At 40.5% G+C, this 27,877-nt stretch overlaps 1 protein-coding gene across 19 annotated transcripts in view; it reads right to left on the bottom strand.

Annotated features, from left to right (window-relative positions):
* The window catches only part of CXXC4 (CXXC finger protein 4), a 135,879-nt gene that overhangs the window by 56,041 nt on the left and 51,961 nt on the right, over positions 1-27,877 (bottom strand). For 18 of the 19 annotated variants that reach the window (XR_010083632.1, XR_010083634.1, XR_010083635.1 and 15 more), the window contains 2 exons: positions 9,063-9,154; positions 8,671-8,852 (listed from right to left, as the gene is read on the bottom strand). The gene's annotated coding sequence lies outside the window, so the exon portion shown is untranslated. Of the gene's footprint in view, positions 1-2,605; positions 6,929-8,670; positions 8,853-9,062; positions 9,155-27,877 lie in introns of those variants that run through there. The other variant, XR_010083649.1, reaches the window with a different exon arrangement.

The following is a 27,877-nucleotide window of genomic DNA, read 5'->3' as shown; positions in this document are numbered from 1 at the left end:
TTTTAAAAGAAGTATAGTGTTGCTATAACTTTCCTCATCACTCCTTTCCCTATCCTCCTCACTTTTTAATGGACATGCTCTCTGTAAGCACCTATCTTCCTGCTGATGCATTTGTGCAGTTGGTTCTCACTCCCCAGAGCAGCTTTAACCAACTTTGCTGCTTCCCCCTATCCTCACCCACACAGCTTTTTCCAGGCTGTACTCTTGCTTTCATCTGCCCGCTTCCCTGTTGACAAAAGGGTACCTTATGCCCTCTTATATACAAGTCATCCTTCATGTGTCTACAACAGGTAGAAATTTGCTGCCACATGAATCTTTAGCACAGAGCCGTCAGGAAAGCGGGTAAGGAGAACAAGGAGGATCTGCATTATCACAAGCCCTGATAACTTAAGAGCATCCATCAGAAGTTGCCTGTATCCTTTGCTATTAATCATTCCTCAGATTCCTTACAATGAGGCTGAGTTGGAGACAAGGGTTCTGCAATGGGCAAAAGGTGCTCATGTCAAGATGGGCTGAGCTACCTTGTTTCTGCCTCTTTCCTGTCATGTTAGAACAGCTCAGCACTGCCAGGAGGCCAAAAACCTGGTGAAGTTTCCTTGCACTTCCCTCTTTCTGACTAGTTGAAGTCATCACTCCTCACTGTTGCCCAGTGGGTATTCATTTTGCCTGTGCTCACCTGTCCATATGCTTTGGCCTGGACTCCTCCGCTCCAGAACACAGATTACTCAGCCAGTCCCTTTTGTTCTCCCAGTGCTGCAGGCACAGCATGTCCCACACATGACCAAGTAGGTCCAAATCATAGGTACACCAGCAGTATTTTATGTTTTCACATGGTCTCAAACTATGCAGCCTCCAGTGGGAAACACAACAAAATATAACTTTGGCATTATTTCCTCAGAGGGGATTAGTTTCAGTGACTGTCTACAGGACAGTAAATTTCCCTTTGCCAACTCTTCCTCTTTGTTTTCCTAGTTGCTTTGCTCTCCCTTGGAGGTATATCATGCCTGCTAAGTACATAGGAAAAACACAGGAATAAGCAACAAAACAAGGGGACACTGAACTTAATCTAACATATAAGACCAGAGACTAACACCTCATTCCTGAGTTTAATTAAGAGCTTGTCAGCTTCTTGCTCTTCATCCAAACCTGCAAGCTCCTTTATGAAGGGGGAGGAGGCTAGACACAGACTGCTCACCAAGGCGTCTGCACCCCAAGTCCACCCTTGTGCAGCAAACCCTCTCTTCCTCACAGTAACACAAGTCTTACAGTTACACAGGAACTTCAGGATCACAGCTGGATAGCCAAAACTGGGTGTCATCACATAGAGCTGCAAGTGTTGTGTATGTTCAGTGGAGCAGGGGAAAGAGCCAATGAAGATAAAGAGTAAATGGGAAAGAAAGGCATCTGCATGAAAGCCAAATTCAGCTGAAAGACCTGCAGAAGGCAAAAAATATGGGCTTTGGCTGCATAGTCTCTGCTGATGGGCTTGCACAAAGGGCCTCAGTGTGCAGCAGGTATTCCAGCTCTGTCAGTGTGCAGATAATTAAAAACAATAATGAAAGGGAGGTTTTCTATGCCTGCTCTAGGCACAGACACAGCTCCTGAGCTGCAGAAGCTGAGAGGTCCCTCTGCAGCAACATTTGCATTACTACTGATCTGTAATTGGGATCCCCACTTAGCTCTTATGACTCTGTCTGACCATTTTCAGACCTTCACCATTCAAGTCAAGAGGCTCCTTCCTCTAGAAATTATATTAAGATTTGAAAGCATGTTTCCTAATTTAACAGGCAGCAATGATTTCTGTTCATATGTACATGAATGCATTGTTTTCCTAGCGTGCAACTCAAAAATAAAAGATTTGTATCTCTTTCATAATTCCATTCTAAAACCAGGTACATATGAATTTTAAAATATTGATATTGTCTCATCTAGCAACAGGAAACAGCTATGAGGTCTTGCTTTCTCCCTCACAGAGTAAGGGCCAAATTCACATGCAAATCTAAGTGAATCTGAATTATAAATAAGTTACCCTTTAGTTTAGTTTCTATCTTCTTACATCCTTCTGATATGTGTCTTTTTTGCTACACATCTCTTTCAGACCCTTATCCATGTAAATTATTCCATGTTAGACTATTTCAGATTCAGTTAGACCAAGAGGATTAATTTCAGAGCAGATGTGTAAGAAGGTGAAAATTCTACACTGGGGTGTGAGAAGAGACAAGATTTTCCCTCAAGGCTTTGTCCTCCTCCTAGATTTACACAGAAAGGAATCGCAATCCCTTTATCACTGCCAGGAAGAGGCTGAGGAATCTAGAAGTACACAAAATAGCAGCTTAGATTTATTCAGACTCATGTCCTACTTTGAATCTGATATGAGTATTGCATGGACTTGTCCCTTCCAAATTTAAGGCTTTGCTTGGAAATTGTGAGAGATGTTCTCTTTTAGGGAGATAATTCTGGAGCTAAACAAAAAACCCACAAGGATAGATAAAGATATACAGCCCCCAGCGTAACTCAGGATATCCTTGGAATGTCCAGAGACATCTAACTTCACTTTTATTCACTTAAATGGGAAGCTCAATGACCAGAGCTGCTGTGTGGCTACAGCTTCCCCTGAGCCCTGTCTTCTGACGAATTTCTGGGAGGAGAAAAAAATCAAGTCATTTATTTAGGTGACTCCTTATAAATGGATGCTTATATTTTCAGTTTTGCAAGTTTGAACGTTTGCAGGTGGTATAAAAATACGTGAAACAGATGACAGCTAAAATCACCCCAACATTTACCTAGATCCTGAATGCAATAAAATTTCCATTATTCAATGATCATTTTTTGTTGATGCAAATTCAGGGTGGAGATAAACAAACAAAACTTCAGAATGCCAGTGTAACTAGCCCCAAGATAAATCTGGACCTGTAAATCCAGTCAGAACACAGAATCCTACAAATATTTCAGACTTTCTTCAGGCTTGCTGAAAAGACCATTCCCTCTACTCCTATGCTTTGCAAGGCAGCAAAAGATGGATTGCAAACCCTCAGCCTGCTGTCTCAAGTGAAAATTCTCAGTGCAATATTTTTGAAAAGCAGAGACTTTAACCATTTATTATGCTGGAACCTTTTCCCAATGGGCAACTGAAAATTATCACCACCTAATGATTATTCAGTGGCATCTGCAAAATAAGTTTGATGTTTTTAGGCTAGTTTGTCTCAGACAGATGTCAGTATCATAAACTGTGCTATCATTGGCACTAATTGGTATCACTCTTGTCAAACAATCTGCAGTATGGCAAAAAAAGAGAAGTAAAACTTACAATAAATTTCCCTTTTTCTTATGCAAGTATTTCTTCCTGTCATGGACACTATGTCTCTTACCCTAAATGTTCCTGCACCTTCACCAAGGAAAAAGCTCAGGCTCTTCAAGCAGCATTAAACCCAGCATTCTGTGTGTGGATCTCTGCAGAGAAGACACAGACATTAAATCTCATTCTAAACTGTGTTTACTCTCAGTAAATATTTCTTCTTGCAAAATATATTGCCATGGCATTGCGCAAAGCTGTATAAACAGTTGTAATTTTGTCCCACTTTTTGATTCTTGCAGCTTGTGTCCAGGTTGCTGAATTGTTCAGTTGTCAAGGACAGGCTTAAAAATTTTATGCATCGGCATAGCATGTGATGTAAGCTCTCATGCACCTGACATGTCACACGAATAAGTCAGGCATGCGTTGTGATTCACTGTTGGATTTAAAGACCAACAAGGATAGCTTTTCTATGAGAATACAACACAGTAAGCTCAGTTTTGCAATTAGGAATTCAAAAATGCTTAAAATCTCAGATTTTGTTTTTAAAAATCTATTAATCATTGAAGAGCTGTGTAAGTTTTCCTGTGCAGAGATGCACACTGGGCCCTTTGCCATTCCTAAATGTGCTGTAATCTGCTCCTGAGTGACTTAGATTTTACTCGTCCCTCTGCTAGTGATGGTATTTCTTGTTCTTCTTATGCTAGCCTCATATAATCCTCTTATGTCACACACTAATATGCTGTCACTGTGATGAACTTATGATTTCTCTTAGGACTTTCTACGTCTACAGCAGGTATGGTACTGCAGGACAGGTTAGAAATCAAAAACCATCAACATTTTAGACCAGTCACAGTCAAACAACATTTACTAGCTCTTGATGCATTCAGGAGCAGAGGGCAGCTGCGCAGTGGTTAACAGCTGCAGAAACTTACCGGTTTAATTTTACCAAGTAAGCACAAGATCAAAACATGCAGAATAACTATCTACTGTCTAGAATTCCCTGGTTCATATTTGTTTACATCCCAAAGCTTCAAACAAGAGCATGAGCTCAGTTTAGCAAGCAGCACCCTTTCCACTGCCTTCACAGAAGGCATTTGCATTCAATTGCAAGTTTGCAAAATTAGGGCCCTAATTTGTGAGCCCTTGATAATTTTTCACAGGCAGGCCTCAGATTTGCCCTTCCTAGCCTACTGGCTTCGATATGAATTATATATGAATTTCCAGGGGCAAGATAAGGGCCACAGTCATTTCTCTCTTGGTTTCCAGTCATTTCTTTTCATTTATTCCACACCAGCAGTTACAAAAAGTGGTTTGGGGATTGGTGTGCTATTCTGGCAGTGAGTAATAGGGAGTCTGAGCTTGTTAATATGGATAGTCTTCAACCTAAACAGGTAAACTGAAGGAGTAAAATTATTATGAGGGGAGAAGAGGGATTTATGTCTAGCTCTGACAAACTGCTAATACCAACCTCTCTCAACCAACAACTAGTTCACAGCACTTTGTTCTAAGTTCCTTTTCCAGAGAGACATTTCAAGGCAAAACTTCCAACGAGACAATCACTCTCCCAGAATAAGAGACACGAAGGATATTAGAAAAAGTGAAGGCTGATTGAAAGTGAAGATTTTAAAGGGCAGTCAAATTCCTTCCTATGGCAAACTGGGACATAGCTGTCATAGTGTGACATTTTTTTCTTTCTTTCTTTCTTTTTTTTTTTTTTTTTAACCTTCTGGGCTTCTAGTTCAATACCTTCTTTTAAAAAGAGGGGGTTTTTGTCTAATAAGTGAATATGAGGTAAAGACACATTCATGTCCTTCAAAAAGGTAGTAACACAATGAGTTTCCAATTACCCTTTAATTAAAATATTAATTAATTAACAACGTGTATTTATGGAATAATTATACAATTTCACACACCATTGATCATATTTTAAACAAATTCATTTAATTAAGTTGACATGTATACTGCAGCCTCTCAGTAGAGCTTTTCTGAGAAACCAGTGCATGTCTGCCTTTAAGGAGATTCAGACTGCATGGGGGAAGTTTACAAAGGCCCATAGTGGTATTCAGCACTGAAATGAAGGCACTTCATACTTTTAAGTAAATTTAATACCACTGACTGTATCCCCAAAGGCTAAAGTCCTCTATCTGCATAAAAGGCACTGGGAAGGCAAGAGCAGCACGAGCTTTCTCACTACCAATATCCCTCATTCTGACCTGGAGGGGCTGACTTTAATAAACGGTTAATCATTATCCTCTTTGCCAAGCCTGTTAAGCAGCTTAAGAAGCTTGGCATTTCTGTGGTGAGACTCAGCTAAGACTACCAAATCATTTCACACAGCCTGCTGAAAGCCATCACATGCAGATAGCACGGTGTGCTGGGGCAGCATTTAAAGAGAGCTCTGTGCATGTTGGCACATTTCCCCTTGGAGTCATCAGTTTTGCTCTGCCTCCTGTGCTCTCACAGGCTTGTGATAGGTTGTGGCCCTGATTTGGGGGATCATTGCCTTGGTTTTCCTTCTTGCATCTGCAGTCTGGTCTGTCTCTGTGCTGTGGCCTCCTCCATCCTTACTGTTTTTCTAAGGTTAACTCAATATATTCACACATCTCTGTTCACAGTTTGGGTCTCTGATGCCCATTGCAATCTGGTTCTGAAGGAAGGATTCCAAATTACTTATGCAACTTTGTTTTGGCCCCTCATAGAAAACAAATAGTGTAGTTGCAGAGTTTCATGCTTTCCAGCTGTAATAAACCTCTCATTTTTGCAGCGGTTTGTTAACTGTTTCTTACTCCCTCACTTAGTTTAATGTTAGTTTACTGAACAAGCCATATTAAATAAAGCTGCTTGTCTGGTGCTCAGAGTCCCTTTCAAATTCATAGAAGGGTATTTGCTGATCTCCTTTTAGGCATCTAGTGCTTTTCCGAGTGCCCCTTCCTTGGGAGTCCTTAGCTGCTGTTCTGCAACACTCTCTACTCACAAACTCCCTGCCCACAGAGGACATAGGGTCCTTTGCTGCTTGGTCAAGCTCTACTGTTTGCCCTTTTCAGCCTTCTCCCCACACAGCAGACAAGATTTGCCGCCAGATTCCAAGATACACCCATCCAGTGACAGCAGACACATCTTGTTGCATGTATAACACAAACCTCACAAAATTCATCAAGCAAATTCAAATCTGTGTTAGAGATGCTGAGTTTAACTGATGTTAGTGAAGTAACAAGAATTACACCCACAGGAATTTTGTCCCAGTAATGTCGCTGAAATGGGCTATGTGAAAATCACAAAATAACGTGAAAATCAGAAGCTGAATCTGAAAAAAGACAGTACAATGTCTGGATGTTTACAGACATACATTTCAATCCTTTATGTTTCTTTATGTCTGCAAAGCAATTTTTTAGGTCATCAGAGTCTAAAAATTCAGCTGTCATTCTTTTACTCTTTTGTTCTTATTGAGAGTTTATCCGTAATTTAATGAAAGTTTCAAGGAATTGAAGAAGAGAAGAAAAGGAATCCTCGAAATCCCCTAACCAGCCCCATTCACTTACCCCTGTTCCAGTTTCTCATGATGTCCCTAGTGAGAATAAGTGGACTGGCTGAAGTTCTGAAGAGTCTCTTAATGCTGCCTGTATTCTTTAGTTTCTGTTCAGTCACAGCCAAATACAATAAAAATCTGCATTAAAATTGGTATTTAACACCATAGGTGGTATGGAATTTATGTTCAATTTTAGACTGTACATGTCTGAGAATAGCTAGCCAAACAGAAATAAATTATGAGACTAACAACACATGACAATATTATCAGTATAAAAGTGCTTCTCACAAATGGGCACTAGCTTCCAAATCACTCATTAGAAATCAGGATGAAGCTGATTCATAACTAAAAACGTTCAGGAAGATTCTGCACTAGCAAGGCTTACAAGAGCTCCACTGACTTCTCTTTCCATTATCTCAGACTCTCCTGGTTTCAAGAGTGAAAACCTGAGTTGCTAACAAGCTACTATAACAGCAGTAATCTGTGCATCTGACATCCAGGTAAGTCTGATTTCCAGACATTTACACCAGCAAAGAAGGTAGACCAAGCTCCCCGCTCCACTTGTTTTTCTTTCATACATGTCAAGCTGTGCCCTTAAATCTGTGTTTAAATACCTAGGCAAGTGGCCTGAAATTAAACCGTGGCAAGCGTCAAGCACTTTTAATGAAGTCACCACCCTTTTTACTTTAAAAATGATCTCTGCAAAGCTCTTCACACTGCCTCTTTGCAAAAGGCCTTTTCCATCTCTGCCTGTAGATTTCTGAGCACTTTGTCCACAACCAAATGCACCTTCCCAGCTGAAAAATTTTCAATCCTGCACAAAGCACAGCACATTTTATTTCTCTCAAGGCCCACCTTCCTTTCTACCACCTCTCCCTTTTTTTCACAGCCTCAGCCTCCTGATTTCCAGCCAGCTCTTGGACTTTCCACATAGGCTGGTTGGGACTGGCCCAGCTTTTCATCTTAATATAATACCCCAAAATTGCAATTACCTTTTTCCTTTACTTTCTGTTTCAGCCCCTTTGTCTTCAGCCTGGGTGGTTGCTCTCCTTTTACCAATCTGTTCACTATGTTCTCTCAGTTTTTCTCTCTGTCTTCTCTGTAAGTCCTTAATCACACCTCTGTGTCCTCCCTGTTTCACCTCTCTCCCTCTCCCTCTCTCTCTTTCTCTCTCCAGTTAGAGCTCTGCAGGCAGGGTTCACGAGCAGGGATCTCTAGCAATGTCCTACAGGAATATACCTTGGCACACTGTCTGGACTGTTCAAGCCCTACTGCACCCCTGAGTGCCACAAAAAGCTCTAGACAGAGCAGCAGAACAGAAAAGAAATGCTTTACAACCACTTTCTTGTATGCTATTTTTTCTCTCAGCATCTAAGGAAGATTTAGGGGACGGGGGGAGGGAAGCACCTAGATTTACAAACAACAATCAAGCAGGTAAATATTCTGCAGTTTAGTTGCAGCCAAGGGAAAATAGAAAGAGAGCATTTAACCAAGAACAAGCCAGAGTCCTTTATGCTCACAGCTGAGCCAGGAATTTGAAATTCTTTTTGTAGGCCACTCAGTTACCTCAGTACCAATAACGTCATACCTGAAATCCACCTAGCCTTCTTTAGAATTAATTAGTACCATACAATCCAGGCAAGGCTGGTGAGCTGAGTGGCTGCCGAGAGATGTTCTGAGTTAGAGCACTGATACCATCAGGTCCCACCACTGAGACCACAAATACAAGAGATTGTAAAAATAAATAGTCACATTGCTCTCAGCTACATTTTCTTTGCTGCTTGATTTTAGGAGAGCACTGATGCCAGCAAGATCAAAACTTGGGACAAATTTTTAATAGTGATCATACCTATGGTAAGAAATAGGCACAGCTCCTCATCAGCTCCTGCAGTGCATGTCCCTCGCTGTACTCACTGGGAGAAGCTAGGTTGTGCAAGCAGAGATGAAGGACTTAACTCAGCTGTATAGCCAAGTCCAATCCACAAGGCTCAGAATCATGCCCAGATCTTCCTTCCTTTGCAGTGCTGATTCCTGATATGAGAGAAATCAACAAGGAATGAGCACGTCTTTCCTGATGCACCAAGACTTCTGCATTACTCCCAAAAAGGGCTCTGTTACTTATCATCATGGTAGAGGCTTAACCTTCTCACAACTCCTTTTAACCTTAATCTGCCAGCAGTAGGTTCAGTTTAGGCTTTGAAAGGATGCAAATATCTATTTCTAAAGACTGATCCTACTTACATTGTGCAGCTTCGCAAAGCAAGCAAAAGCAGAGTCCAGCATCAAAGTGAAGTGAAGAACATCACAGGAAAAGTCCAGTTCCCAAGTAAATGCTAGTTAGAAAACAGAAACACTATTTACTGCTTCCCAAACTAAAATTTTGAATGTTATCTTTTACATAGCATTAATTTGCTGTGTAGTACCATGCATTGCACTGCAGAAACAGGCAGTATGGGACTGACAGCTCTAACTGAGCCCTTACCAAGTTACTGAAGCATCCAAGCCTTCCTCCCCTTCTTAATCATACTCTTTGAAATCATTAAAGATTTGCATGACGAGCAAGGAGGAGAGCTGTTTTGTGTTGAAAATACCTACTGTGTAATTGTAACAGCCTGGAAACTACACCTCCTAGTTAAATACACCTGTGTAGCAAAAATGTGTGTTTCCATATGAAACTTGAGAGCCAGCGAGTTTTGACTGGCACTGAGGGTGGCAATTCTCTTCATGAGCAGCTCTCCTGTCTGCCTGCATCCACGGCAATTGGGCTGACAATTGCTGATTACTGAGATGAAGATAGGGAATCTATTACTCCTCTCTCTCTCATAATGAATTCAACATTTCTTAGGACAATGAGCATTTAACTGACTGCTGATCATATAAATGGTGCGACACAGTCCATAAATCATTAACATACAAAAAGAACAAAATATACATCCAAGTCTATAACTTTTTTTGGTGATAATACTAACCATTTGTACAAAGCTCAGAAGAAAAAAACCCAACATCTATCTGTATACTTAAGGGATTTTATGCAGGGATTTTTTCCTTAATAAGTCATAGTAAGAAAAAGAATGTGCCAAATCCTAGTATTTTAATTAAACAGTGTACATTTCTCACTGGGTTTGTTTGCTTTTCTGCATATGGATTCCTCTAAGGTCCTTAAAGCTAGCAAACCTGAACATTTTTAAAGATGTTCCCCTGCAATATGTAATTGAAATTCCTTAAAATATTTAGAGTTCTAGAAGGCAATGTTCTGCAGCAATAAATTACTGTAGTGTCATGATAGCAATGTACTGAGAGGGCAGAGTAGTTTTTGAATTCCTATTCTTAGCTACTTATAATTTTGTCTACATACTACATTTTTTTAACATTAACTCCAAATTTTACCTTTGGAATGCCTTTTTTCCTCTCCACCATTTTAATATTTAGCATAAATTATAAGCAGTTTTCTTCTAAAACTTTGAATTTGTCATGCCTAGGATTGAATGAAAAATGTTTGTCTTTTTAAACAAACAAAATATTGAAATATCTGCACCAGAAAAGAGTATTTCTGTACATCTTGAATGTTTCTGTCGCAGCCTCTGAGCTTTTTCAGGCTGAATTAGGATGTGCCTTAATTTCACAAGGGACACATGCATACCCACCCAATCAAGCATTGGGATAGACCCAAAGAGCGCTACATGCGTTCAGAGCCAGTCACTTCGCAGGACACAACTTCCACTTACAAGACATTTAATTCATAAAGGAGGACCTCTAATATCCCTTCTCGTTCCGCATTTCTCAGAATAAACCAGTACAGAGCCATACAGAATATAAATCTTTACTATTATTTCCTAGGTTGGTGATTGATGAGACAAATCTTAAACACATGGAGTGGAAAGTAACTGTTCATCCCTTATTTTCATATCCTGAAACAGAAGATCACCTCCCTTTTCAGATATTTTAAAATCTTAGTAGTTCGGGACCATGTTTTAACATATTTAGGTGCCTTGTTCCCCTGCAGCTTCCTAATGAGATATTCAAATACAAGAGGCCTTCAAATCCTTGAGAAGCCATTCTGTGCTTTCCTTGTTATAAATGTTTTTTAAGCTTCATCTTTCCTTTATCTCATTCTAGATGTTCGTTACTTTTGTTTGTAGGACTTTCCAGGATGACCCAGGATAATTTCCTCTTTTCCATCCAATCTGATTTTATGCATTTTGAAGAGTAATTGGGCAGACCGCTGCCTTTCCTAGCGGGCAATGCCAGTAGCACTGACATTGTTGCAATAGGGTGTAGAAGCAAAGCCATGGTTTCTATCTTGGGTGAGCTAGCATCTATTTTCCAATGAGATTCTCTGAATTCCCTGAATGTATTCTCACAACAGAGACTGCTTGTCTGCCATGCTCTACTTTTCATTTAGGAAGAGCAAAAACACAAGGCACCAGGCCAAATTAATGAAGTGGATGTGCTGGATTAAATGATGGATAAAAAAACCCCGAAAAACCCAACAAACAAACAAACAAACAAAAACAAAAAAACCCCACAACTGAGGCATTAAGGAGTTAAATGGCTGAGCAGAAACAAATACGTTATTTTTACCAAATTTTCTTTTCTTTTTTTTTTTTTTTTTACAAAACAAACATGCTATAAAGTAAATTTATATGTATATATGGCTACGAGTGCCTGCAGAGTCGTACTTTAGTGCAGGCAATAGCATTTGAAGCTCAGGCTGGGGGAAGGGAAGGGGGAGCTCCTCTCCGATCTGCCATCCGCTCTGGGGCTGCCAGCCAGAGCAAGCAGAGAACACCCCAGCACACAGACTGCCACCCCGGTAAGCCAAGGAGCCCGGCCCGGCCGGCACTGGCGGGCCCGGAGCACGAAGCGATGCAGACGGTGAGAGCGGGCAGGTGCCCTGGACACGGGGGAGCCCCGGGGAGCCGCGTTGCTCCGGGAATGTTGCGGACCGAGCCCAATGCAGCGCTCCACGTCACAAGGACCCGCCCTCTCGGGGGCGGCGGCCCAGATTATTACCTTCTATAGCTTCGAATTCCTCTATTTCCTCCTTCCCAGTAACCCCCCGACATTTCTCAGTATACTTAACAGTATCCCCAACAACTACTTCTTGAGGAATTTTTAATTACAACATTATTTGGAACTGTTGATTATTTACTGTGAAAAGACAAAGAACATGGGAAGGGAAGACCGATTGAGAAACATGGGCTGAGGAAAAGGTTTCTTTGCAATCATTTCTGGTGCATAAAAATCCACACTAGAGATGGAAACGAGAACCTTAAAAAGGAGAAAAAAGGGTAACGTGCCTGCACCTAGTATTGCTCTCAGGAAAGTGTTCATGCTAAACAAATTATAAGGGAGTTGAGGAAGCTGGAAGATGCACTGGTTCCAGATTAAAAATAAAAATGTAAGACAAAACAGCAACGCTGGATTTTTCTGGCACCCTTGACGATTACAGGTATTTATTTCAGGGCTGGAAATACTGGAAACAGATTTCCTTCATATGACTAAGAGTCAAAACTACATCATGACTTAAGAAGAGCAAGCAGAAGTGTAGACTAGGATGCGTATTTAAGGGAAAAAGAAACCACGGAGAAAGGAATGAGAAAATTATAACAAAAACATTGAAGGGTAAGGTATATCAGTTAGAAAAATAGTAAAGAAAATATCTGCTCATTTAAAAGGATGGATGATTCCTCCTCCCCACCTCATTACTGGCATCTGGTACCGAGAATAAATCCAGCAACTGTTCTCATAGTGCAGGGTCTTAATTTCCTTTCTGTTAACAGGGAGTGTAGGTAGAAATCCACATTGATTTTAATGTGCAGATTTCAGATGTAGGAACCAGAGTGTATTCTTAATTAACCCTGTAAGGAACAAACCTGCCAGACTGACAACAGCAGAGACAGACTGGAGAAGCTACTCAAAGTCATGAATGAAAATGATGAATGGTACTGAATTCATATTTGGGGCATCAGCTACATCTTAAATAAATCCAGATTTTAGATGACAAGGCAAGTTTCTACCAGTTATGGGGTCACTATGTGAAATAGTGACCTCCAGAAGATCCAGACATGTTTCAGGAACTTCAGGACTGCGTGCGCTACCCACTGAGCCATTAAGCACAATCTGAAATATTCAGGCTGTGTGTGCATTAGCAAACTTTGACACCCATCATAGCAAGGTACAAGTAGACAGGGCTCAGCCATCAGAAAAAACAAGCCTCAAAACAAAACAATTCAATATTTCATCATGCCTCACTTTATCATTGTTACAGTCCCTGTAGGAGGATAATATTCCATAGGATGCCTCACAGTCAAAAAAGATCTCAGCTGGGGCTTTTATGTGAAGAATATCAACTCCCCATGCAAGAATTCAGTATAAGAAATTTCAGAGGAAGACGAAGCATGCTGCAGAAATCTCAGGAAATGGCCTTTCAAAGTGAGGCGAGATCACAGCTTCCCATTCTCCTCCAAGTTAATTACTTAACCTCCTAGAAAAAGCAGCAGAAAAAATTGCTTACACATGACCTACAAAGAGCAGGCAACATAAAAGTGAAAAAGCAAATTAGAACTGAGAGAATGCTTTTGCTTAGATGCTGGGCAATAATGGTTGGAGACACTGAGTTACACAGTGTTTTTACTGAGGTTAGCACAGTGAGACAGAAATTTCTGAACTGGACCTCTGGACACCAATATAGGCAAGATAGAGAACAGACGGATGCCAAGTTTCCATTTCAAAAACAGTTCAGCCACTTTAATTTACCTGCACCACATTATACAGTTTAGTTCCCCTCTGCATGCTCCTTTGCATTCAGTTTATTTCTTCCTTCACACTCCAAATTTTCTGTTACATCGTCAACTACTGAATCTTCTTCGTCTGCCTGAGAGCAGACAGAGTATTATATCTAAATTCCTGTTCTCATTTTGTTTAGTATTTCAATAAAGTACACCTTTTTTTTCCAGGCTGACAAGTGTGGAGGAGTGGGCAGCACGATGGAATGTGGCCCATGTACCCAGTGATTTCAGGTAATTTGAAGGGAGAAAGCTGTTTAAGAGGGGAGAGAGGGAGAAGAGAAAGGACAAAGCAGAAGGCAAAAACCCAAACCAAAACAAACAAAACAACAAAAAAGCCACCTTTCTTATGATTTTCCTCTCTGTCAGAACTGAAAAACAAGCGTCAAAAGCCTTGCCTTGTGTTTTGTGTCAGCGCTAATTACATCCCTGCTGATGCCGGCCAGTTCCGAGCGCTGCATCCCACCGAGAGGGAAGGCCTCCATCTCCCTGCAGTGGGCAGACCCTTCTCTCCCGCGCCAGGAATGCCTCCGAGGGGGAGTGCGCTGCTGTTTTGACAATCCCTTTTTTTGCTGCCTGGCAGAGCTCCATCTCATTTCAGCAAAGGCAGTATTTCCACTCTGTCCTATATTCTGCCCCAGCTTCACAGCATCCCACATTCTGACAGCCTTTTCCATTTCCAGTAATCCCTCTTTTTCAGTCTGTCTCACTGAAACAATGGAAATATTAGACCCTGAAAACATTACAGAGCATGGACACAGCATCCTCGTTTCTCTGAGTCTCACTGAGAATGAACAGAAAATAAACAGAGTGATACTCTCCTCCACAGAAGTGAGAGTGGCAGATTCCAGCCCTTTGATAGCTGTCGATTTTGACTAATCCTGGTGGGTACATTTAAATCCTTGTTAAGGGCTTTCACATTCATTAAAAATAAATCCAGTGGTTATTTGGCTGTGTAATTATTATGGATAATTTGCAATTAAGCAATTGGCCTCTGACGAAGGGACACATAACTGACCAGCCTGGTCTGGCATTTTAGAATGGGGTGGGGGGTAATTAAGTAAATCCAGTCAGCTAAATGTCCTCCTTCCTACTACATCTTTTCCCACCTTTAAATGCAAACCAGACCTCATGCAGCTGTGCAGGCCATGGGAGTCTAAGCCTATTAAAGAAATCTTCTAATGACTGTAAAACTACCACTAATTGAAATAAAATATTTTCACACTATTTTCACATTGTGCAAATGGACCCAAAATAATTCTTAATGCAATACATGGTGCACAAAGTGCTCTGCATGACAAGTGCAACATTTAATTTGCACTAATTAGTCAAAAGCAGGGGCAGTGTGAAATTAACTTGATTCATTAATTCTGTGGTTTATGTTTTACATTTCAAAACTCTGTTTTACATTTCAATTCTCTACAACCCAACACGTATACTTCTGAAATCAACAAGTTAAAAAAGTTCTCCCCACATATCTCTGGGAGCATTCAGATTTGATTTTTGGATTTGCACCTTGTCTATTTGTTTCAAAACAACCAGTTGCTTTTATTTTGCATGGTTTTTTCATTTGCCCTAATCTTGGCCTCAGCTTATTTCTGTCAAAATAATTTTTTGGGTGGCTCAGGTCACTGTGGGATAAGCATGAATAGAGCAGCAGGTAAAGAAGTAATTTTCAAGAAGCAATTTTCAAACTACTGTATGGTCAAAAAAAATTTAATAAATCCTTCGTATCAACTAAATCTGAAGTTTTCATGATGCTGCTCCAATATTTGCTCCCATAATGATATCAGGAGATGTTCATTAAAGATCTAATCCAGAGCCCCATGAAAGTCAACAGACAGACTTCCACTGGCTTCACAAGGCATAAATACGCCAGCTTCTCTTTCTGCTACAGAACACAGGACTCCAAGACCTGTAGCATTGACCAAGTTGTCTTACAGAATAAATCATCTCCAGGTGAATTGTGCTGAAAAGCATTTAAAAATATACCAGGTGTAGCTAAATATTACATTTCTACAAATTAAGGTGTCAAAATTCTATTTATCTTGTTGCACATAATCCCAATGTCAAATGTGGTCCATTGTTTCCTGGGATACACGTTGTATTTTCTACAAAGACACACAGCAATATTACACTAAGAACTAAGCGTAATATTGAATATACTATGAACTTTGTTTACTTGTTGTCAATAATGATTGGTAATGAAGTAATGATGTTTGTCCCTGAGAGCTCTAAACAGCAGACACTTAGTAAATATTATCTGGCTTCACACAGATGTGGTGGCTGACCTACCCCTACAAATACCTCTTCAGTAGTCTTAGAAATACAGCAAACAGGTGTGCTAGGATTTACCCATCTCCCCCAATCATGAGAAACTGAGGCTGTTTTCTGTATCTGAAGGTGCTGGACAAGATGCCCTGAGGCATGGAAGAGCAGGTCCTGTGGGCAAATGACAGCACAATGTGGCAGAAATGATGCCTGGACTGGGCCGTACAACACCCCAGTAAACATGCAGCCATTGAGCACAGATGTCTGGTAGAGTCAAGAAAGTAGCACAAGCAGAAGCCTGGCTACTCAAAGAGTCAAGAGGCACCTTGGTAAAGGTGGAGGAGCATGGTAGGTAGCAAATTCCTGGAGGAGCATGGTAGGAAGTGGTCACTGGAGAGTCCTCACAAAAAAAGAGAAATTCAGGAGGAAGACTGTCTATAGTGACTTTCAAGTGTAACAAAAGACCGAGATTTTAAATTATATAAGCCTGATAAAAATGAATGCCTTCCATACTATCTAAAGTTACCTGATAATGTTTGTAAGAACCAACTGAGACAGAAAGCGATTAGATTGTGGAAGATTCAAGGTTCAACCATTTAAAAAAAAAAAAAAAAAAGAAGCTTACTTAGAAACAGCCACTCTGAAACAGCAACTTCCATCTTCTGTCCAAGTCTTCTGATTGTTTTTCCCCCAGTATAAAAACTGTGGTTTTTTGGTCAGTAACCAAAGTCAAGTAAGGAGAAGGAGTAACAGGAATATTTTCTTCTTGTAGAGACAAGCTAAGCTCAGTTTGATCCCACATTGCAGATCAGAATATGGCCATGTCCGTTACTTCATTTAGAGTAGCAGGGACAGACCAAATGCACATTCATAGCTCCATTGTTAGCAAATGTCTCATTAAGACAAAGCCATAATTTAAAAACCAAAAACTGCTTATTCACACATCTTCCATTTGGCAAGAATTTCTGATTGGCTATGCACCTTGAAATGACTTATTTGTGTCAGTCTGTTTCAGGCTATATGTGGAGCACGCAATGTCATCAAGAAGTGCTATTTGATTACAGTGCAGTACTTCGGGTGGCTTTTAGAAAGCAATAAATTATAGCATTACCATGTACTGTGCATAACATCTCTGTGCCACTTAGCTAGTATGAGGCCAAAATGAACACTCTAACCTTGAAAATACATGATTAAAGTGCTGCCTTGTGGATTGATATACAAAATGGCTAAGTTTAGTGATCCTTCAAATCCTGGTTCCCTGATGAGCACAAAGGGTTCTGATGTGCTGGGCTCTGCCAGCCACTGCATATGGCATAAAAGATGTGATGCCTTCAGGAGTACTTGGGCTACTTGGAGTAAGGAAAGGCACTGAGAAGAAAATTTATATCCTTTGGTAAGGTGCAGACACTTTCCAACATTTAAACCTGTTCTTAAAAGTTGTAGTCAGGCAAATGTCCCCACAGGTAAACAGGACGGTACTGAAATACCCTCAATGAAAGCTGGGCCTACACAGAAACAAGTGGTATCAGTTTAGAAGGTAGGTAATTTCACTGCTACAATCTCACTATTTGAAACACAGAGTTTCTGTGCACCTTGAAATAACACACAAAGATTTTTCTAGTGCTATTAGGAGACTCAGCTGCCAGTACCTTATAAGTAAAAAAATATATAAACTCAAAGCATTGTGTCATGTAAGAAGACTGCACCATCAAATGTCTAACAAAGAAAAGGAAAGTAGCATTTTTTCTGACATACTTTTATCAACACTTTTGCCAGAATAAGAAGGTCACTCACATTGTCTGTGTCCTAAAGTCACTTTTTGTTTGAGTGACTCAGCCACTGCTACCTCCAACATGTTTCCATGGGTATCAATAATATGAATGGCCAAACACTTCAATATATATTAAATTAGCTACATGGCCAAATGGTATTTACTTTGTTTTCATGTAGACAGACAACATTTGTGCACTATTCTTATTCTATCTAAATCTGTGAAAAACTTATATGTCTCTTGAGGTACCCTTTTACTTTTTCAAGTGCATCTTTTGATTCCCTAAAGTGCTTGCATAAAAATGGATCCTTATCTGCATATGGAAGTGCATATGTTATGGGCAGTAGGCTACTACTGCTATATCTGCACATCTGTGGATGTGTGCATGTGTCTATTTGATTGCTAGCAATACAGAGATGGTTCTATGTCAGGGCCTGCTTGAGACTCAAACAAGAAAAAGGGTATATTCAAATCTGATATTTGGTGTAGGGGATAGCAGCAGGATGTTTGTAATTCCACACTACCCCCTTCTACTGGGAAACTTGTAAAATCTCACTTGCAGTCCTAGAAAGGATTTGCACAGCTCTAATAGAAATGCTCAACTAAGATAGATGGGTCTGAGAGTGTCACATGGCCTTCCTGAGCATACGTTATGTTACTAAATCAGCATATTGATTTGGGAACACAGCGTCCTGAAATTCTGAAAATGTCAGGCATAGCCTCAGTGCTTCACTTCTTTAAAATCAAATCAATTTAGCCAGCTTACTCTGGAGAAGAAATGACGATGTCAGATACATGCAAAAAGCAGGGTGTCAGGCACTCCAAGTCCCACTGCCTCTGATTGTTTTGAAAGAGAACACTCAAAAGGAAATATCTGGGTTGTCACCTAGTTCCTCCTTAGTAGAAAGAAACCACCACCACCACAGATAATGTGGATCTCTGCTTATGTGAACAGGTGTCACATCTTCCATAGATCTTTGGAGAATCCCAAGGTGGGGACAACCAATGAGGTTGAGAAGTAAAATAGTATGATTACCTGTGATGGCACTAATCCATCTATCTTACCCATGGAGTACATTTGAGATTAAAGGCTGAGATAGCCCATGCCCTTGCACTGTGACCTCCAGCTCTGTACTCATATTAATGAAGTGTACCAATCCATAAATGTATGGTCAAGGTTGCAGCATAAGGTGTGAAGAGCACACTTTCAACAAGTGGGGCCCATCAGCCTGAATAAATTTGCAGACCTTAGCCATGTATATTTAGTTGATAGAATAGATGGAATATTGGCACAAGTTGCTCCTGGGGAAAAAGTCTGCCAAAACCTACTACACCAAGTGGACGTTTTCCTCCTCTCTGACTTGACAAAACATACAAGCATACACTTGGATGTAAGGAAAAGGAGCAACTGGGAAGTTTCAGAGAACAAAACTGATTTATGTTCTTGACTAGAAGTACTAACACATCCTGTTCTGACCCCACAAGACATCTCACACTGGGCTTTGACTCCTACATCACAGGGACCAGGTGCAGCATGGGAGCCCCAGAGATACAAACTCCAACCTTGCCCTGCCCTATATGAGAAGTGGGACTGGAGAAGCTCGGTAATCAGCCCTGCAGAGCATATGTTAGCTCCCTAGCAAAAGAGAGGTCACCACAACACAGGCCTGATGTGGACCACTTACTCCAACCTCCCACAGCTCCTTGTGCAGGCTCCCTGAACTACAAGCTTGACTTGGTCAATACTATTACAGAAATCTGCTTCCAGGCTTTGCTGTCCTTGAGTTGAACACCCCTTTCTTTCTGTGTTGAAAAGTTCACTAAAACTAGAGATGACTTAGGCATCACTAGAGAAATCTGAGTGTCACCAAGACAGAGCTAGATATATCAGGATGCCGCAGCCAGAGAAAGTGACAATAGGACCTTGTCTGACCTGTACACTAGGAGGATGAGGTGGGCAGGCTGTTATCTACTGCAAGTGAAAAGTGCCACAACTTCCTGGTATTGTGAGCTAGCAAAAGAGGGGGAAAAAATCTTGAATATGTTATCAGGACAACTACATTTTCTTCACTAGATTTCAGCAGAAAAATCTGTACAGACAGCCTGGCAGCTTCTCTGCCCTTCTTTAAGGCAATGATGAAATATGACCACGCAAATTTTCTTGCTAGTATAAACTGATTTATACTAGGATTTATATTATTCGTATTTGAAATAGGATTATGCAAAGGAGAGCTGGATTGCAAGTTGTTTGATGGGGAAGTGGGAAAAGCAGTTCTTGGTCCCAGCAGACCAAAACCTCCTTCAGACTAATATAACAACAGGTGATGATGTTTTCTCTGAAAAGCATTATACATGGCAAAAATCTATTTAGCATTTACAGAAACTAAGCAAAAGGGAATACAGGTCCTAGGAACTTATTAGGTTCAGTTAAGAGAGTGGATAGCTGTCAATAATCAACAGTGTAACAAGCAGCACGAATACCGGTGTCCACAGCAGTTAGTATAAACAGCTCCCTCATACTTCAACCACTGCCTTTCCATTTGTTCCTTTTGCCCCTCAGAACCTTCCCTCAGCTTCACTGAACACAGACAAGCCTTCATGGGCATCAATAGGCAGCCTTAGTGTCAGCTTTCTGCTTCCCATTTCTCATGGCAGTGGGAATGGTACATGACATCATCCAGAACCCTGATACTCATGTCCCCTGCGTTTCCTGCATAAGAAATAACCCATAGTACCATCACCTCTGCTGTGCTTTGTGATGTTTCTCCCTGTTGTGGTTTAACTCCAGATGGCAACTAAGCCCCATGCAGCCACTTGCTGTCTCCCCACCAGAGGGAATGGGGGAAGAGAATCAAAATGTAAAAGTGAGAAAATTCATGGAGTACACAGATTATAGAATACTTTATGTTGGAAGGAACCTTAAGTATCACCTAGTTCCAACACCCCTGCCATGGGCAAGGACACCTTCCACTAGACCAGGTTGCTCAGAGCCTCATCCAGTCTGGCCTTGTATATACAGCACAAATGCAAAGAAGAGTTGAACTGTAGGTTTTTTGATGGTGAAGTGAGAAAAGCAGTTCTAGGTCTCAGCAGGACAAAATCTCTTTCAAAAGAATATAGCAAAAGCTGATGATGTTTAATAGCCAAAGCAAAAACTGTGTGCCAGAAAGCAAAGCAAGGAATTAATTCATCTCTTCCAATGCACAGGCAGGTACTCAGCCACCCCAGGAGAGCAGGACTCCTTCACACATGGCAGTTATTGGGGAAGACGAACATTATCATTTCAAATGACCCCATCTTCCTTTTTCTTCCCACAGCTCTACATACTGACCATGATGACACCCTTTGGTGTGGGATGTCCCTTGGGAAAGTTGTGGTCAGCTATCCTGGCTGTGTCCCCTCTCAAATCCTTGTGCATCTTCAGCCTCCTTGCTGGTGGTATAGGTTGAGGCACAGAACAGGCCTGGAGACTCTAAGTAAGCACGGCTCAGCAGTAACACGCCCTGTGTTACCAACATACAAAATATTCTCACACTAAATCCAAAACACAGCACTGCAACAGCTATGAAGAAGAACATGAGCTCTATCCCAGCCAAAACCAGGACACCCCACATCCTCCCTCAGCTAAGGGGGAAAGTGATTCCTCAGAAGAGGCTTCTCTCAGGAATGTTCTCAGTTCTAGCTGCTCAGACACACAAAGATGTTAAAAAATATCATTAAATCAAAGCTAATCAGATGGCTACCTGTTTGTCTCAAGACACTGTTCAGACTTCTTCATTTAAAACTCTGCAAAGATTTGACTTAATATGCTTCACAACTCTTCCAATTCCTCTACTTATCTAATACAGCTTTTTCTTTGTCATTTCCCATGCCCTTCTGACACAGCCCTCCTGTAAGTTTTCACCTCATCTCACCATTGATTTTCAAGACCTGTCTGAGGATACACTCCCTTTCTCCTCTGTGTCTTAATTTCTGTCCTTGAAAAGCAAGATCTATTTCAGCTCTGCTGCCTCTATGAAGACAGGGACAACTCAAACATGCTAGAATCACACTTGTGTCCTAGCCAACAAGGGCATTGCTTAGAGGATAAATTGAGATGCCACAATACACTTGTTCTCCTCTGAAGGTTTATATGCTCCTCAGGTGGTCTTGTGCTGGACTCTCCACACAAGCCCAGATTTTACAGATTGCAGGTAGGTGGCTTTTGATGCTAAATTGCTTAGATCTCATGTTGAATATGATAAATCATTATTATTCCTTAGTCCTGATTATTTTCCCTCCTATATTGCATGAAATAAGCTGGCATTACCATAAAATACAAAATCCCTAGGACTGTATTTACTATTTCTTACTTTTCATGCCCTTCCTCCACCCACATTCAGACAATGAACTTCCTTTGTAGGCAGTCATGGATTTCTATCATCTGAGGATCAGAGCACTATGCATCTATCAAGAAGGATAAAATATTCACAGGAAGAGACTACAAGATGAGGAAGAGGTCTGGAATGCATAATATGTGTAGAGGAACAGATGTACACAGAAAATAAAAGTTCTGGAAATTGCAATAAAAATTTCCTCCATGACAAGAAGAACTGTGTATTTTTCCATGGCTGTCATAGATTTCACTGAACCATGAAATCCAGTCATTTTCAGAAATCCCATGGAATTTACCTTTTCACCTAAATCCACACAAAATCAGTATTTTTTCATAAGAGCTCTCATAAAATTGACACATTTTCTTAGAACATTCCATGAAATTATATAGAATATTGCAATTTCTTTTAGCCTAGTCTCTCATTGCACCTCTTCAAATTACAACCTTAGCTACTAAATTTTTACATTTCTTCCTTTCAGAAAAATAGGTTATGCCAAAGTATAATAGGCATGAAAATACTCTCCTATAGGAAAGAAACCAGAAGCCCTCACAAATGTATTATAATTAGCACTGAAAGTTTTAATTTATATACAGTGAATTCTTACCAGCTCAGGAGCAACCTCAACTGAACATTTCTCTTTTGATTATGGAAAAATTGACATTACAGAAACTGTTATGTACCAAAATCCACTCGAGTTTCTAATGGTGAAAGAAACTATTTCACTTTTTAGAAACTATTTCTATTTCACTCTTTTTAGGGAAGCAGATAAAGGATGAATTGACCACTCTGGTACCTGACCAACAACAGCGAAGAACTGCCAATGAGGAAGTGCCACCACAAACAAGAAACTTCAGAAGGTAAATACAGTGTGATCAATTTATTCTCTAAACATACATATATTTGCTTAAATAAATTCTCAGATCTAACAAAGAGGCGCAGACGCTGTGGCATAAGTGTTCATTGAGCTCCCAGAGCAACAGCTGAGCCATTTGTTCTGGTTGAAAGCAAATCAATACAACAGCTCAAATCTTACTGTACACAAGTTGGTTAGCAAGGATCCCAAATCACAGTCCACCTCAGGTCCCATTATTGCACTTAGTTCCATTCACTTTTCAGCAAGACTAGTGTCCAAGAAGGAACCAAAAAGCAAGGTTCTTTTCATGGTCTACAACTAAGCCTTGATCTAAAAGCAACACAATCATTGATATCAACAGGATTTAACCCTGACAGTCAGTCTAAACTCAAGAGATTTCATGCAAGGCAAACTAAACTGCTTAGGAGAATTGATAGTGCTGCTGAGAAACTTCTACAGGACACAAATGCCAATGAAGACAAGGAACAGAAGACATAGCAGCAGGAAGATAATGGCCTAAAAAGAGCAAATTAATATGCCCTTAAATAAATCAGAGATCTTTAAATCGGGCAGAATATATTTCAACTCAGGAATCTTACATGGCCACTTGAGAGCTCTCTGAATCACTGGATAGTCACCTCTGGGAATACAAGAATAGAAGAAGAGGTACTAAAAGACTGGGGAAAAGTAAATAGAATATCCAGCTCTGCAAAGCAGGGGAATCAGAACTAAGGAGTTACAAGCTAGTCAATTTGTCTTCAGTCCTCAGAAAAACACCAGAACAAGTATTCAAACTACTTACAAGTTCCTAGAAGATAACATGGAAATGAATAGCAGCTAGTAAGGATTTCTAGAGCATAAATCCTGTCAAATCAATCTAATTTCCTTCTGCCATATGGAAACAAGCCTTGTGGCAGAAGCAGAGCAGGAGATGTCACGTTTCCCAATTTAGTAAAGATTGCGGTGCTGTCTCACATGTCACTTTCATGCACACTAACAAAATATGGTCTGAACACAATTGCAAGACAGGTACGTAAGTAGCTGGGCATAATGTGTAGAGAAAGTTATCGTTTGCTATAGTCAAAGCCATCTAGGGGGACAGGAGGATTAAAAAACTCTGCTGTGGACATTATTATGTTTTAGTGCTTTCATAAATCATCTGGCCACGACATAGCACACTTACTGTGCTTGCAGACTATACAAATGTCATGCACAGAAAAACTACAGAGGTTCAGAGTTTGAAGAGATGTTGAGGAATAACAGTGGTGTCAAGAAAAGCGAAGACGCTTAATAGGAAATGGAAAGAAAGAGTCTGCAAAGCAGAGATGGTCTAATTGGAGAAGAAAAGCAGTGGAAGCAACCAGAGGTCCAGAAAATGTGTCCAGCAGAAAAGATTTGAAAATTCTGGAGTCTTCAGAGGAGAGAATTTTTGGGGAGGCAATTTTAAGACTTTGAATGTGCAACAGTTTGTCACACACAGGGTTCTTGCATGTTGCAAAGTTTGATGAATAACAGCTTTAATTTCCAGCAAGACAGATGCAGGTCAGACATTAGAGAAAAACATTTATAGTAACAAAGACACTGAAGTACCAGGATGGAGCCTGGGAAAACTATGGAATCTGGAATCTCTATCACCAGATGTTTTTAAGAATACCCTAGGAAAAAAACCCAATTCTTTAAAGAGTGATATAAATATAACCAATCCTGCAGAAGGGGAACTTCTTGAGGCCCCTTCCAGCCTTACTTCTCTAAATGTCAAATGTCCTCCTATGTTTTAAAAACTCAAACCACCAGAGTATATAAACACACAAGTAATCCCATCGACTTCAAAGCAAGTACACATGGGATTTAAGCATAGATATACATATATAACTTGGCATATCAGTGTAGCCAAAGGAAGTATCTTGCAAATGTGAGTGCATTTGTTTAAACTGCCCTAGATATATATCAGCATTATATTTAAAATGTGTTTTCCTGGATTTCACAGTCTGTCTATAGAAGAACACCATGAATTTGTGCTACAGCCTTTTAAATTATTGTTCATTAGCATGAACCTTGTAAAACACTGTCTATAGTCATTGAAGACGGCTGGTGGTGAAAAAAGAAAAGGAAAGAAACAGGCATAAAATGTCTAAATAGGGAAATAATATGTTGATAAGGCCAGTATTTTCTGCTCATAAGAGCACTTTTTTGTTTGTTTGTTTGTTTGTTTTGTTTTGTTTTGTGGTGTGTTGTTTTTTTTGGGGGGGGTTTGGGGTTTTTTTTGGGTTGTTTTTGTTTTTTGTTTTTTGGTTTTTTGGTTTTTTTTGGTAAGCCAGGGTGTATACAGACAGTTTCAATATGTCATATCTACAGTGTTGAGGACACTAGATTATAAACATGTACAGAAAAGAGGAAAGCTTCTTCAACTGTCTCTCACACCTCCTTCCATATGTTATCACCAAATGTTTTATTGTATGCCAATTTTCAGCAGATATCGTTGGAAAAAATATTTACTTTGCACAAAATTCAAAATAACTGCTGTAAATTATTAACCCCCTCTGTCTCTACCGTATTTGTACCTTTTTTTTAGGGGGAAGGACAGTGTGCAGGAGTCCAACAACACCAAGTGCCATTTCACCATAAAGGATAAGTGTGGTTCAATGCTACTTCATTTGACCATTGCATTGGAATTGAGATTGGCACATATGTTGCAGAAGACTGAAGGATACTTCAGCATGCCTTAAGAACTGGTTGGGCAGGAAAAAACACATCGGAGATTGAGTCTTAGCCTCGCTCTTGCTGCATATTACCTGTTAACCATTTATTTTGTCCTTGATTTACACAATAAATAAAATAAATACAAAAAAAAAAAAATTAAAAATAAATAAAGTGCACATATTAGAAGCACCTACAATTATATCTACCTCCATCTTAGAGCTGTCAAGAAACTGGAAAATGGGAAACATAACCCCATTATTAGAAAGGAAAGAAAGACCTAGGGAACTACAAGCTTGTCAGTTTCACAACTGTGCCCACCAACAGCATGGAGCAGATCCTTCTGGAAGATATGCTAAGGCACATGAAAAATAAGGAGATGATTTGTGACAACCAACAGGCTTTACTAAGAGCAAATCATGGCTGACAAATTTGGTGACCTTCTATAATAGGATTACAGCACTGGTAGATGACAGAAGAGGGACTTAAATCATTACAAAGCTTGGTGCTGTGCAGCTCGATATCCTTGTTTCTGAACTGTAAAGACTTGGATTCAATGGATGGACCATTCAGTGGATAAAGAACTAGATGGCTGGTCACACTCAAAGAGTTGTGGTCAATGATTTGATGTCCAAGTGGAGAGCAGTGATGAGTGGTGTTCCTCAGGGGTTGGTATTGGCAACAAGTGCTCTTTGCCATCACTGGGAAGGGATGACATCCAGACGGACCTGGACAGGCTTTAGAGGTGGCCTCTGCAAACCCAACGAAGGTCAACAAGGCCAAATGCCAGGTCCTGCACCAGGGTCAGTGCAGCACCCAGTGTCAATACAGGCTGGGTGGAGAATGGATTGAGAGCAACCTGAGGAGAAAGGCTTGAGGATGTTGGTTGATGAGAAGCTCAACATAAATGTGCACTTGCAGCCCAGAAAGCCAACTCTGTCCTGGACTGCATTAAAAGCAGTGCAGCCAGCAACGCAAGGGAGGGGGTCCTGCCCTTCTACTCTCATGAGACCCACCTGGATCACTGCCTCCAGTTCTAGGGCTCCAAATCATAGGGATAGGGATAGGACATAGGGATAGAACAAGGGTGAATGGCCTTAAACTGATGGAGGGTAGGTTTAGAGTAGATATTAAGAAGAAATTCTTCACTATGAGGGTGGTGAGGCACTGGAACAGGTTGCCCAAGAAGCTGTGGATGCCTCATCCCTGGAAGTGTTCAAGGTCAGGTTGGATGGGGCTTTGAATAACTTGGTCTAGTTGAAGATGTCCATGTCCATGGTAGGGGGTTGGAATACGATGGTCTTTAAGGTCCCTTCCAACCCAAGCCATTCTATGAATCTATGAAATTACATTCCCTAGCAATAACACAACCCTTCCTAAATGAATACCTGATTAAAGAAAAAACAATTCTCTGATTTCTGGAGCCCTATGCAAACCAGCTCTCTTGCATGGGGAGAAACGTGGGTAAGTGGATTTTCAGAGTATAGGATCCTAAAAATACACACATATAAGGAATACTTCTAACACTGCCTCCTTCAGCAGACTGAACTCTTGAGTACGATTAGAACTAAAACCACCAACATGATGCTTCAGATTAGGAAGGCTATCACACATTCAAAGGTCACAACGCTACAAATGTGAAAGGAAAACATAAAATCTGGAACTGCATCTGGAAACAGGCAGGCAGCCATAAGGGTTGCCAAAATATTGGTCTCATCTGTAGAGAAAGTCTTGTAAAACTAGAAAAACCAAAGCATTTCTGAATTTTTTTTCAGGTACAGGTCAAGACAAGTTTCCCATGAAACAGTGAATTCCCACAAAGATGGGAAGAATTTCGACTGCAAGGAACAACAAGCTAATCCAGACATGAATGGAGAGCAAATGAAATAGGACGTTCAGAAAAATCCCTGTCTGCATTAAGCTGTGCCAGGTCCCACACAAGCCACCAGTTCCTTCCAACTGGTCTAACAGCAATTTTGACTTGGCTTCCTAATTCCAAGCAGGGAAAACAATCAATCAAAAAATCCACCTCCCCAAAATGCTGAAACAACATTCAACACTTTTTTGTCAGGTTTATCTGAAAAAAATGCCTGTGAAACATGCAGCCCCACGCAGAAAGCCTTCTGCCACTCATGTCCCCCCTTTAAAAGATCTAGCAAATGCTTAAAGCAATTGTCTGCCTTGTGCTTGTGCCCTGACATAAGAATTTCTCGTTTGTTTCTAGAAATTATTTAAGGGTTTGCTATCCATTTTGGAACAGTGTACTTTTAACATATTTTATTATTAAGACTTATAGTCAA

The sequence above is a fragment of the Prinia subflava genome, chromosome Z (genome assembly GCF_021018805.1).
Source record: "Prinia subflava isolate CZ2003 ecotype Zambia chromosome Z, Cam_Psub_1.2, whole genome shotgun sequence".
Lineage (NCBI taxonomy): Eukaryota > Metazoa > Chordata > Aves > Passeriformes > Cisticolidae > Prinia > Prinia subflava.
The sequence above is the reverse complement of the archived record's forward strand: the minus strand, read 5'-3'. Positions and strand labels throughout refer to the sequence as shown.